This window comes from Canis lupus, chromosome 11 (assembly GCF_011100685.1).
Source record: "Canis lupus familiaris isolate Mischka breed German Shepherd chromosome 11, alternate assembly UU_Cfam_GSD_1.0, whole genome shotgun sequence".
NCBI lineage: Eukaryota > Metazoa > Chordata > Mammalia > Carnivora > Canidae > Canis > Canis lupus.
In genome coordinates, this window is record NC_049232.1 from 53937549 (window position 1) to 53951850 (window position 14302).

A 14302-nucleotide genomic window follows, 5' to 3' on the forward strand; every position below is an offset into this window, starting at 1 on the left:
TGCTTGCTCACACCATATTTATAAACACACAATTCTGAACCATTTGAGGGTAAGCTGTATACATTATGCCTGTCCTTTTTTCCCCTAAATGCTTTGGCATATATTTCCTAAGAATAGAGATATTATCTTCTATAACCATAATAAACTGTCCACTTCATAAATTTATAGTTGATATAATTTTACTTAAACTACCAACTATATTAGTTTCTTAATGATATCATTTGATGTGTAAAACTTTTACATCTTAATGTAATCATTTTATTGTTCTTTTTCTTAATAGCCTGTTCTTTAAAAATCCTTCCAATCTCTGAGATTTTAAAATATATGTATTCTAAGGGATGCCTGGGTGGATCAGTGGTTGAGCATCTATCTTCATCTCAGGTTGTGATCATGGAGTCCTGGGATCAAGTCCTGCATTATGCTCTCCACAGGGAGCCTTCTTCTCCCTCTACCTGTGTCTCTGCCTCTCTCTCTCTGTCTCTTATGAATAAATAAATAAAATCTTTAAAAAATAAAAATAAATGAAATAAAATATACGTATTCTATATTTCCTTATACAATTAAAAAATTTTTTGCTTTCTGTTTTTAGAACCTTAGTCTTGGGAGTTGTTTTTTTTTTTAATATGGTGAGAGATGAATTCCAATTTTGGTTTTTTTGCATTGTCTCAGGACTGTTTGTTTATTGAATAAACCACCTATTCCCAATGGAACAACATTTATATCCTCAAGTTTATAAAAGCAAGTCTTTCCTTGGGCTACATGTCTATTCATATACCTGGACCACGTAGTCTTAAATATAAGAGCTTTATGCTAATTTTTGGCACTAGCTGGGCAAGTCTTTTCCAGTATATTCTTTTCAAATTTAACACCTATTCTGAGGAATGATTATATAGCAAACAACTCATGTAACCACCACCTAGTCAAAATATAGGATATTACAAACACAGTGAAGCCCTCATTATGCACTTCCCTGGTCATAACCTTTCCCTTCTTTCAAGAGGTAGCTTGACTTTTCTGATAATACTACCCTTGGTTTTCTTTACAGTTTTATCACTGCTATATGCCCTGAGCTATTGTCCAGATTTGCCTCTCTTTGAAGTATATATTCATGGACTCCTGAAGATATATATTTTTGTATGTGTTGGCCTTCCTTTATATCACATGTAGCTGTGTTTCATTTTGTTACTTTGTTTTTTAATTGATGCAGATTATTTCATTGTATGACTTTACCAGAGTTTATTGATTCACTATAAATGGATATTTTGGCTGTTGCTAAAAGTGTTGCTTTTAATGTGTGTGTTTTGTGTTTCTTTCATGTATATATCCAGAACTGGAATTGCTTTGTCCTGTGGTATGCATATCCTCCACTTTAGTAGATAACAGATTCTTTTTTTTTTTAAGATTTATTTATTTATTTTTGATAGACAGAGAGAGAGAGAGAGAAAGAGAGGCAGAGACACAGGAGGAGGGAGAAGCAGGCTCCATGCCAGGAGCCCGACGCGGGACTTGATCCAGGGACTCCAGGATCGCGCCCTGGGCCAAAGGCAGGCGCTAAACCACTGAGCCACCCAGGGATCCCCCTAGATAACAAATTCTTTTTCCAAAGATGTGCCAATTTACATTTTAACCAACAGTGTATGAGAATTCCCACTCTCTGTATGTATTCTTGCCGATACTTGATGTTGTTAGTGTTTGTAAATTTATTTTGGCAGGTAAGTAGAAATATTTTATTGTGGCTTCAATGTGTATATCCTGGTAACTAAATGAAGTTAAACCTTTCATGTTTATTAGTCATTTAGATACCCTCTTTTGTGAATGGCTTTTTTTAAGTCTTTTTCTAGTCTTTTTTTTAATGTGTCTTAATAACTTATGGGGGTTATTACATGTTCTGGATATGAAATCTTTATACATTGAGTAGATTTCTCCTCCCACTCCATGGCTTGCCTTTTCACTCTCTTAATAAGAGTATTTTGTTTTGTTTTTTGATAAACAGAAGTGCTTGATTTCATTGTAGTCAAAAGTTACCAAATTTGAATTCATTCTCTACCACTTACCTACTGTGACCTTGGCCAGCTTTGAGCTTTAGTTTACTTTTAAATAATTGGTAATAATATCCATGTCATAGGGTAATTAAGAAGATTAAATGAGATAAAGCATTTATTATAGAGCTTTTCACCTAGCAGTCCTTCAATTGATGTTAATTGCCTTCCCCACCATTTAGGGTGCTCATTTTCATATTGTCTTTTGGGAAATTGGGTAGTATTCATGAGCTATTTGCAAATGAATGTTTTGGAAATTAGAATCTCATATAATTATCCCAGGAATTTAGAAGGGGGCCTAAAATAGTAAATCATAATTAATTTTCCCAGAGAACTAAAATGTAACATTCTCTGATGAAAAGAATTTATACTCAATATGGGACACTTGAATAATAAAACTTATGACTGAAGCATCTTACCCAGAAAATGAGAAGCTATAGTTAAAAATGATCTAAGCCTATACATAATGCATCATATTTTAAAACTAAGGGTAGATCTTTTTGCTTCCAAGAAAGAAACAAGGTTTGTTGATGAGAAATTGCTAATCACTCCAACCCAAAGTACTTTGCCTCTCTTAGGAACTTTCTGATGCTTATTGATGCTTTTCAGTTTGCCCTATTCCATCATTCCATTCATTCAACAAATATTTATAGAGTATACCTCTTATTATATATCAAACCCTATGCTAGATGAAAGGGACAGAGCACTGAGAAGTATAGACTCAATAGTTGGCTGAAAGAAGCTAAAAAGAAGAGAGGAAGTTTGTTTCTTGTTTTTTCTTTTTTTAAGGTTATAACACCATACTAAAAATGCCAATCCCAGAGTTCTGATAATGGCAGAATTGTTCTGGCTTCTGGTAATGACAGAATTGTTCACAATGGGCCAGCCTTCCCAAAGATAATAATACTCTGGACAAAATAATACTGTAACTGTTACATATAAAATACAAATTTACATACATATATATCACTTTAAACATACTTTAATACATAAAAGCATAAAATATCTGAAGGTACTAGAGACCAACCAAAAGCCAGCAGAGACTGGTAGGGAGTCAACACTTGGAAAAAAGAAATAGCATTAGATGAGTTTCCTGTTTTTATGTTTTTTTGCCTGAGAGCAGTAACTAATTGGTATAACATGGGAGTGGCTAGAACCCAGAAAGAAATTCAGTCTTAACTGGCTCTAGGAATCAGAAAAGGGAGGCTATTACAGCAGCTGGAAAGTGAAAGGGAATTCACAGAGGGAGAAGCCCAAATTATGCATAGAAGCGTTTGCCAAATTTTTGATCCTTGACATAAACTGTCTTTAGAGGAGCATAACAGAATCCATAGTTTACAAGCATCATTTACAAAGTCCAGGATGCAACTGAAAATCACCAGAAATATGAAGAAACCAGAAAATTTGATCCATGTTCAAAAGAAAGCAGTCAGTTGACACTGATGCTGGGATGACCCAGGGGTTAGAATTAGCAGATAAAGATTTTTTTTTAAAGATTTATTTATTTATTTATTTATTTATTTATTTATTTATTTATTTATTTATTTATGAGAGACACACAGAGAAAGAGAGAGGCAGAGACACAGGCAGAGGGAGAAGCAGGCTCCATGCAGGGAGTCCAATTTGGGACTTGATCCCGGGACTCCAGGATCACACCCTGGGCCTAAGGCTGGTGCTAAACTGCTAAGCCACCCAGGCGTCCCAGAATTAGCAGATAAAGATTTTAAGGCAGTTATTTTGACTATGTTCATGTGTATAAAATATTCATATAATGAAATAACAGACATGAAATGAAGAAAATGAAATGAAACTTAAAGAAATGAAACTATAAAAGAGAACTAAATAGAAATTCTAGAACTGATGAAAAATACATTAGCTGAAATAAAAGTTAACTGGATGAGCAGATTGAAAATGTCAGTGAACTTGAAGACCAAAATTATCCAATCTGAAAAACAGAAAGAAAATATATTAAAAAAATAAATATAAAAAAGCAGTGCTTCGGTGATCCATTGAACAATATTATAAGACCTAATACATAGCATTGGAGTTCCAGAAGGAAAGGAGAAAGAAAATGTGATAATATATTTAAAGAAATAATGGGAGAGAGCTCCTTAAATCGGTGAAAGATAAAATTGTACATAGTCAAAAGAGACTCAAAGATGAGAAAATTTTTAAGGATGGAAAAGATAAAGCATGCAAAGAGTAATAGGCATGTGAAAACTGGAATGGTCCAGTTAATATGATATGATATTATCAGGTAAGTAATCGTTGAGACAGAGTAGCACCAGAGATAAACAAGGACATTTCAAAAAGATTAAAGGAACGAGTCTTCAGGAAAGGCATAAGAATCAAACAGAACTTCAAAATACACAAATTTCATAGGATTAGAGAAAGAGATAAGTCCACAGTCATAATTGGAGATTTTCTGTTTTGCTATTTTCTATTTTCTGTTCCTTTTTCAGTAATTTATAGAAATACTAGATTTTTAAAAATCAGTAAGGACATAGGAGATCAAGATAATAGTCTTGGCCTAATTGACATTTATAGACCATAAAGCCAATAATTTATAGATCAAAAAATCAGTATCTTTTCCAGCATACTGGGAACATTCTAAAAAGGCTTTTTTTTTTTTTAAGATTTTATTTATTTATTCATGAGAGACACAGAGAGAGAGACAGAGACAGAGGGAGAAGCAGGCTCCACACAGGGAGCCCAATGCAGGACCTGATCCCAGGACTCCAGGATCACACCCTGGGCCAAAGGCAGGTGCCAAACCACTGAGCCACTCAGTGATCCCTTAAAAGGCTGTTAGATTCTTTTGCTGGGCTCTTTCTCTAAACCAACATTTCTACCATTACCTCATCTCATCTGCCTTCAGTTCCATCTCACCCTGGCTTAGGAATCAATGTTGAGTTCTCTCTTGAATTTTTATCACCTGTTTATTTGGACTTTATGACTCAGACTATTCAGAGTATTGTTACTTCTGTATATCATTCTGTTATTCAGTCTTCTCTGAATGACTTCAGAATCTTCTCTCATTCTAACTATCATCGAAGCATTTCTGCCAGTTTTAATCCATATACTTTTAGTCTTAATATTTCTTAAAATAATTATTTTATTTTTATCTTTGTTTTCAATGTTTTGATGGGTTTATTTTAGAGGATTTCCTATTAGAAATCCTGTCCTAAAAACAAGGAACAGAGTAGACTTACGTTTTTAGAGGACAGTAACTAGAGAGGGGAAGGGGCTGTTCTATTTGTGTATGGTTGCAAGCTGGTACAGAAAACAGATTTTCAGGGAGAAAACTACAAAATATTATTTAGGTCTTATATTGTGTGTGTGTTTTTTTAAATATTTTATTGGGACTCCCTGGTGGCTCAGCGGTTTAGCGTCTGCCTTCGGCCCAGGGCCTGATCCTGGAGTCCCAATCAGGCTGATCGAGTCCCACATCAGGCTCCCTGCATGGAGCCTGCTTCTCCCTCTGCCTGTCTCTCTGCCTCTCTCTCTCTCTCTCTCTCTCTCTCTGTCTCTCTCTCTGTCTCTCATGAATAAATAAATAAAAATCTTAAAAAAAAATAAATAAAATAAAATATTTTATTTATTTATTCATGACAGAGAGAGAGAGGCAGAGACATAGATAGAGGGAGAAGCAGGCTCCCCACGAGGAGCCCAATGCGGGACTCGATCCTGGATCCCAGGATCAGGACCCAAGCCAAAGGCAGATGCTCAACTGCTGAGCCATCCAGGCATCCCTATTTCCTCTTAAGTACATCTTTTACTACATGTAATTGTAATTAGTCTCATTTAAAAGCTGAATTATGACCCTCTTGTTTATTAAAATATGCAAATATAGGTAAATGTTCTTTAATAGTCTGCATTTAAGGTCTTGCATTTTATTTATTTTTTAAAGATTTTATTTATTTATTTGTTTGTTTGTTTATTTATTTATTTGAGAGAGAGCATAAGCCAGGGGGAGAGAGAAAGGGAGAAGCAGACTCCCCCATGAGCAGGAAGCCCAACATGGGGCTCTATCCCAGGACCTTAGGACCATGACCCAAGCTGAAGGCAGCCCTTAACTGCTTAACCAACTGAGCCACCTAGGTGCCATAAGGTCTTGCATTTTAATAAAGACATGTACTTTGTCCCTATTCTGGTGTATGGTTCTTAAGGTTACAGAGTTCTAACTTTCCAGTTTTCAAGCATCTCTTTTTCTCTGTCTTAAGCCCTTTGAGCAAGCTGTGTGATAAGTATGTTTCAATCTCTTCAGAATAAAATATGATACTCTCAACATCAGCTCCACTTTCAGGACTTTGAGACCTTGTCAGTAAATCAAGAAAGTGCCTTTCAAGTTCTATATCAGAAGTTGGTAAAATATTGTTTGATGGATATAGAGTTTCAGTTTTGCAAAATGAAATAAAGTTCTGGAGATGGATGATAGTGATGGTTGCACAAAATATGAATGTACTTAATGCCACTGAATTGTACATTTAAATATGGTTAAGGTGGTAAATACTAGGTTGTATATATTTTACCACACACACAAGAAAAGTTGTTAAAAAAATTTGAGCACAAAGACCTTGAATTATTTTTTTTCTTATGAAAATGATACTGGTCCCAGAAACAAAATGCATCTTGGTGTTATTTGTAAAAGCTGTCCTAGCCGCTTGCAGTTAATATATATAAATTATAATATAATATGTATAAAAAGCATGAATAGAACATGATTTTCCTATTCCGTGGGGTTCAGAAATTATTTGGGAGGAGTAAAGACTAGGTAGCCAATGTTTATCTACCATATCCTAAAATTTGTATTTATTGCTCAAAAAATATATATATATGAATTAGCTTGATTCTAAGGAAAAACAAATTTTTACTCCCCATTCCAAGTTTTCACATGACTCAATCTAACTGTAGTATCTCCAAATATTCCAATTGTTTAAAAACAGATAACTTTATGAGGGAAAAGTGGGCTCCTTTCTGTTGTCCCTCACCACCTGAATTTTTATTTTGAAATGAATACTAGAATTTAACAGGGCTTGCTGATTTATTCTATCCCTACTTTTCCCCTGCCCCCATTATTTTATTTGAAAATATTCCTGAGAGATACTTTTTTTGTTGTTTATAAATTTGAGAATGCAATTGTGTTATAGATACCTCAATCAGATTATAGTAGTAATGGTGATACAAGAGAAAAATAATCCTGACTTGAATAAAATTATCAAAAGGGGAATTTTTAGGTTTATTAAACAGAAGGGACAGTTGGATTGGCTTATCATCAAATAAACTGTGACCTGCTAGATTCCCAGGTTATAGATTGTGCTTGAACTTTCCACTGGGAATGAAACATTCCACTGTCCCTTTTTACTGTTTAACTTAAGCTGCAGTGAACACAGGGAGAATGGTCCTGTGGCTGAGCTGCTTTTTTTTTTTTTTTTAATCTATTCATTTTATACTTTCAGACAGATTTTTCCCTGGGGTGAAACAAAGGTTAACTGAAATTTCCTCTGTTGTGTACCTGAACGAATCAGCAGTTTGAGAAGGAAATCCCATTGATGGGCCAAGAGAGTGACAGGCTCTATTTAAAGAATTCCCCCGACTGTGTGGTAGACCAGCCATGCCATGAATTTAACTGTTCCTGTGGTCCCCATACTTGTACCCACCAAAAAAGAGAGAGAGAGAGAAAGCGACTTTGTTCTGCAAACGTAGTCCTAAGCTTTGAAAACCACGAGCCATTGAGTTTTGTGAATTCAAGTTAGACAGCAACAGAGGCCAAGACTCTAGGGGAACAATATCTGAAAGGGAGTACACAAAAACAGGTAGAAACTGTTTAACTGTTTTATTTCTCTGTGTATATACAGATTTATGTGTGTTTATGCACACACCCCAAAAAACCTATACCGTTCTCTCATTTTATGTAGCTGGTCCTAATTATATTTAAGTAATGATGTTTGTTACAGTTTTAAAGTTATGAAATTTTTTTTGTTTTTACAGCTTATTTGCACCATAGAAGTATTCTGGTTTTAGCAGGACCTATTATTATATGTATTGGAAATGAGAGTAAACACATTATGAGTTTAAATGCTTAAAAAGAAATGGACCTTTATGTTACCTCTGCAGGAGCTTTACTGTCAGGGGGCAGCTCATGTATTTTGTATTTTTCCTGTTTAAGAGAAGCTGCTTTAAATATGAAAAGATGGTATCTTGAGTTGGATTAAACATCCTTAATTCATGTGTATTTAACCTCAGGACTTGTGAGCCTTGTTGAAAATCCAGCTTTAACCCTGCCTAGTAGGCCTCAATAGTGCATACTGCATAGAGATTATAAATAGTCCTAGTCTTTTTCTGAGGTGGAGGGTATTGTGTATTTCCGGGGTTGGGGGGTGGGATATGAAGTATTTTCGTATCTAACAAATATTTCACATACATTACTAATTTACATTTCTATTTACAAATTCAGGATTTAATTTTTTTAAAACCCTTTTTTATTTTAAACTTTTATTACTCAAAGTTTCTTAAGTGTATCTTTCTCTGTAGCGTAGATAGGAATTTACAGAGATTTTGTGAAACACTAGAATTCACAGAGCAAATAATACAGAGGGATAAGTTTCTGTCCAGGGACTTGGAAGGGGCAGGTACCATTTGAGTAGATTCTTGAGGGGAGGAGGGGATAGGAATTTATCTTAAAGATCATGAGGGGTTTGATTCATGCTCACAAATGAGAAATTGAAATCTAGAGAGAGAAAATGGTTAGTACAAAATTATTCGGTATGTTTTGGAAGAACCTGGGTCTCCGTTCATATCTCATGTTTACTTCTACAATAAACTGCTTCTCTTTTATTTTGAGATGTTACTTTAAAAATCATTTTTCTCTTATTTGTCTATTTTACCTCAGTAAAGCTAGGGAAAAATATCATTTCTCTCTTTCACTTTTTCTTGTTCTGTTTTCTGACTTTTTCTTGTCTCTTTCATTCTTGTTTGTTTTTGTCTTTTTTCATTCCTCTCATATTTTTCAATATTGGTCCTACTGCAGATAAGTTATAGCATTGTAAGTTAAGAGCAGGATTTGGGGAAGTAGAGCTAATCAGATATGCCATATGACCTATTAAAGGCTACATTGTTCTTGGATGCTATTTTATAAAAATCAAAATTGTATATATATGGTGCTAGTTAAGTAAGCTACGAATCAATCAAATACTCATTAGTTGATGCTTACATAAATAGAAGTAAGAGCTAACCAGTGTGGTAGATAAATGGTAATTGATTTTTAAAGATTAGTAAAAACAACTAACATCATTTTTTTTAAAGATTTTATTTATTTTATTTGAGAGAGAGAGTGCATGTGCACATGAGTGGGAGGAACAGTAAAGGGAGAGGGAGAGAATCTTAGGCAGACTCCCCGCTGACACAGGGCTTGATCATACAACCCTGAGATCATGACCTGACCAGAAACCAAGAGTCAGAGGTTTGACTGACTGAGCCATCCAGGCACCCCCAACTGACATCTTTTTTAGGAAATCACAATTCTTCGAATTTCATTTGTTAAATATTAATTGAGCTCCTACTATGTGCTAGACACCATGCAGGTTAAAGAGATACACTAGAGAATAAAAACAAAATAATTCTTGACCCCTATTATAGACTCAAGTTAAATAGTTAGAAAGCTGGGACATTCGGATACCTGAGTGGCTCAATGGTTGAGCGTCTGCCTTCGGCTCAGGGCATGATCCTGGAGTTCTGGGATCGAGTCCTACATTGGGCTCCTTGCAATGGAGCCTCCTTCTCCTTCATCTGCCTATGTCTCTGCCTCTCTCTGTCTCTCATGAATAAAAAAGACTTTAAAAAATTTTTTTTAAAGCTGGGACATTATTTTTATGAAACCTCAGTCACCATTCTCTAAATAGAAAACTAATACTGCTCTTCAGATATTACCATTATTCATATCAGAATATAATCCTATGTTAAAAGCGGAATAGCACAATTTGAAATTCAACCAGTTGTTTCATAAGTAGTTGCCATGTGCTGCATAAAAAATTATACTATTGTAGAGATTTTCCATAACAACTTTTCTTTAAAGATTTTATTTATTTATTTATTCATGAGAGACACACAGAAAGAGAGGCAGAGACATAGGCAGAGGCAGAGGGAGAAGCAGGCTCCATGCAGGAAGCCCGATGTGGGACTCGAACCTGGGTCTCCAGGATCACACCCTGGGCTGAAGGCAGACACTTAACCGCTGAGCCACCCAGGCGTCCCTCCATAACAACTTTATTATTGACAAACTAGAGACTTAAAAAAATAATGTAGAGGTGACAATAGCATATTCGTTAAGAGCATGATTTGGAAGTGAGTCTCCAATCTTCCAGCTTTGTGACATTAAACAAATAATTTCAAAATTTACGTAAACCTTGGGGAGGCTAGGTGGCTCAGTTGGTTAAGCATTTGACTCTTGCTATCAGCTCAGGTCTTTTTTTTTTTTTTCTTTTTTTAAAGCAGCTCAAGTCTTGATCTCCGGGTCATGAATTCAAGCCTCGGGAGCCTACTTTAAAAAAATTTCACATAAACCTCATCTTTTTCATCTGTGATATAAGTGTAAAAAAAAGTTTTGATTTTCTTCCTCAAGAATGGTCTTTGGTTGGGATTCAAAAAGAAACATTCTGTATGTATTACATATATTTTCTTTGAAGATGCTGCACACTAATATTAATTTCCTCAAAAATCAGGATGAACATTTGTGTAAAACTATACTGTCAACTAGGATAAGTTTTTTAAAGTGTATTTTCCTTTGAACTCAGAGTTTTATGTAATAATTTCTAATGCTCCATAACTTCTTGCTTGTTCTATGGGAATCTTTATCTTTGAGTAATAGTTATCATAGATACATTCGTAAATACTTGTGTATTGGATTTAAAGACAAATTCTTTAAATCCAATCTTTCTGGAGCTAAATTGAAACTTGAGTAGCTTGCTTGTGGGGCTTGTTTTCCATGCAATATCCAAATTCTCCCTTACATACTGAGTCATCTGGTGCCATGTTAGAAGGTAGAAGTTTTAAGGTAATAGGGTTCCAAGTTATAAATGAATATTGCTGTTGTGATCACACTACTCAAACAGTTGTCTGCCAGGGCACCTGGGTGGCTCAACGGTTGAGTGTCTGCCTTTGGCTCAGGGCGTGATCCTGGAGTCTGGGGATTGAGTCCCACATCGGGCTCCCTGCATGGAGCCTGCTTCTCCCTCTGCCTATGTCTCCTCTCTCTCTCTGTGTGTGTCTCTCATGAATAAATAAATAAAATCTTTGAGAAAAAAAAAAAAAAACTGTTGTCTGCCTAGGTTCTCTCCTCCAATTATCTTCAATTCAGTTGAGTTTTGCCTCACTGCTTCATCTGGGCTTCTCTTGTCAGGATCACCAAGGACTTTGCTAATAAATCCAAGAGACAGTTCTCAGCCTTTATCTTACCCTGACCTCTCAGTGGCACTCCCTATAAGTAATAATACTTTTTCTTTAATTGGCTTTCAGGGAGTTCACCCTCCCTCCCAACAGATTTCTTCCCCCTTCACTGCTGACTCCTTCCTAAAGCCCTTGCTCCTCTTTCTTCTTTCCCTATATGCACTCAGTCCCTTAGTACTGTCACTCGGGCCTGTTCTAAACATCTGCATGCTGCAATTGGCAAGTTTATATTTCCAGTTCAGATCTGTTTTCCTTTTTTCTTTTTCTTTCTTTTTTTAAGATTTTATTTATTTACTTGAGACAGAGCATGAGCAGGGGAGAGGGGCAGACAGAGAGGGAGAAGCAGACTCTGCACTAAGCAGGGAGCCTGAGGCAGGGTTTTTTGTTCTTTTTTTTTTTTAATAAAGAAGGTTTGCCTGTATTGTTTTTTGTTTGTTTGTTTTATTTATGATAGTCACAGAGAGAGAGAGGCAGAGACATAGGCAGAGGGAGAAGCAGGCTCCATGCACTGGGAGCCCAACATGGGATTCGATCCCCGGTCTCCAGGATCGTGCCCTGGGCCAAAGGCAGGCGCCAAACCGCTGCGCCACCCAGGGATCCCTGAGGCAGGGTTTCTATCCCAGGATCCTGATATCATGAGTTGAGCCCAAGGCAGACGCTTAACCAACTGAGCCATCCAGGTGCTACAGATCTGTCTTCTTAGGGTAAGACTAATAGCTTCCTCAACATCATCATTTGGACGTCTGATATCACAAATCCAATCTGTCCGAAACTGAATTCCTCTTTACCCTAAAACGTGTTCATTTGCAGTTTTCAGTTGCATTAACTCTATCCTTTTAGTTGCTCAGGTCAGAAACCTGGGAGTCATCCTTGTACTTGGTTTTTCTCTTATATTCACATCTAATTTATCAGGAAATCTTGTTGGCTCTACCTTCAGAATATATTCAGGATTCTTTTACTTCTTATCTTAGTACCTCCACTGCTACCATCCTGGTCAGAGGTATTATCATTAGTTGACAGAATTCTTGCAGTAGCCAACTAATTGCTCTCTGCTTCATCTCCCTCCATTGACTACCCATTTCACTCAGAATAAAAGCAAGAATTCTTAGAAGGCCTACAAGGCCCTTCATAATCTGGTATCCCATACTTCTTTGACCTTCTTTGACTTCTTCCCCTTATTTACTGTACTGTAGCCACACTGGCCCCTCTGCTATTTCTCAAACACATTGCAAATATTTCTACCTTAAGGACTTTGCTTTTGCTCTTGCTACTGCCTGGGATGCTCTTACCCTGGAAGCATGTGGCTAATTCCTTATCTCCTTTAGGTTTTTGCTTATATATATCAGCAAGGTCTACTCTATCCACTCTATGTAAAGTTGTAACTTCTACCCAACACTACCAGTTCCCATTACACTGCTCTACTTTTCTTTTTTCCAAAGTACTTTTTACTGCTAACATATATCATTTATTTATTTATTATGTTTTATTTGTTGTCTCTCTTCCCCTGCTAGAATATAAGTTCTACAAAGACAGTAATCTCTATTTTGTTCATTGATATATCCTGAGGACCTAGAGTGGTGGAATATGGCAGTAGCTCAGTAAATATTTATTAAATGAACAGCAAGAGTTAGGGATAATCACATGCTTAGTTTAACTTTCAGTATACTGTCAGGCTTACTACACCTGATTTTAGTTAAGGGGTTTGTTTTGGGTTTTTTTGCTAGGTTTTTTTTTTTTTTTTTTCGCATTTCTAACTATTCCTAATAATTTATGTCACATAACTTTCTTTCTTAGAAGTCTTCTAAAGAACAGAGAGAAAATTAGTTTTCTTGATAGAATAGAACTACCTCAGATTTACTATATGGGTCCATTAGATCCTTTTATAAATCTAAGATACATAAAAATAAGATCCTAGTGATCTTATTTTTGCCATAGTTTAAAACATTTTATTATTTCATCATCCTAAGAATAGTTTTATCCTTACTCATCAATTATCCCAACCATGCTAAAGAATGGTAAAATAATATGAAAACAGAAGAATAATGGAATTGCCTAGAAGGATGATATAATAGTGGAATAAGTCTTCATCATCCTTTTTACTATGTTGTCCAAAGTATTACATTATCTTTCAAGAATTTATGAAAGATGTCTGGAGACACCATCTTTTTTAGCTTTCATTGAACAAAGTTGAGAATTCAAAATTTTAAGTTTTCTGCTCAAAATGGCAAGTAGAAGAAAATTAACAGAGGAAAACATTTCATAACTATTAGCTCAATCATAACAAAACTGTAAAGAGACAGATGGTAGTACCTAGACTTTAATGATGTGCTGGACTTGGGTTTTTTTTTTTTTTTTTTAATGGAAATAAGAACTTTTATATTTTCCTTCCATAAATGAAAAACTGACAAAAATCCATTTTGATTCTAGACTCTGGTGGAAGATGGCCTCTGCCTATAACAAAGTTCTCCCTGGAATCCTCTTCCTCAGCTGTTCACTACCTGGTTCTCTGCCACCCACACTTCTCCCCAAGACCCCTACCGATGTCAGGCAATGGGAAAAGGACTTGTTTTTTTAAGTAAAGTCTCAGACTAAGATTTTTTCAGATGATATTATAGATGAATTTTGTCAAACTTCAGAATTGATGAATGAATGTATTTCTAGATACAAAAAAGGAAATAGGGTATTCTCATCTGGTTAGTCATTCAGCAGGAAGTTCTTTACCACACAATATTTTATGATGAGAATCTGTAACATCCTGCTTTGATAAAAAGACATGTGACTATTATTTCATATTTTATGGTATTTTTATACCAAAATAC

The 14302-nt window shown here is 35.6% G+C and overlaps 1 protein-coding gene across 3 annotated transcripts in view; it reads left to right on the plus strand.

The window, feature by feature from the left end:
* Positions 1 to 14302, plus strand: part of ZCCHC7 (zinc finger CCHC-type containing 7) — a 252236-nt gene that overhangs the window by 169921 nt on the left and 68013 nt on the right. The window lies entirely within an intron of this gene.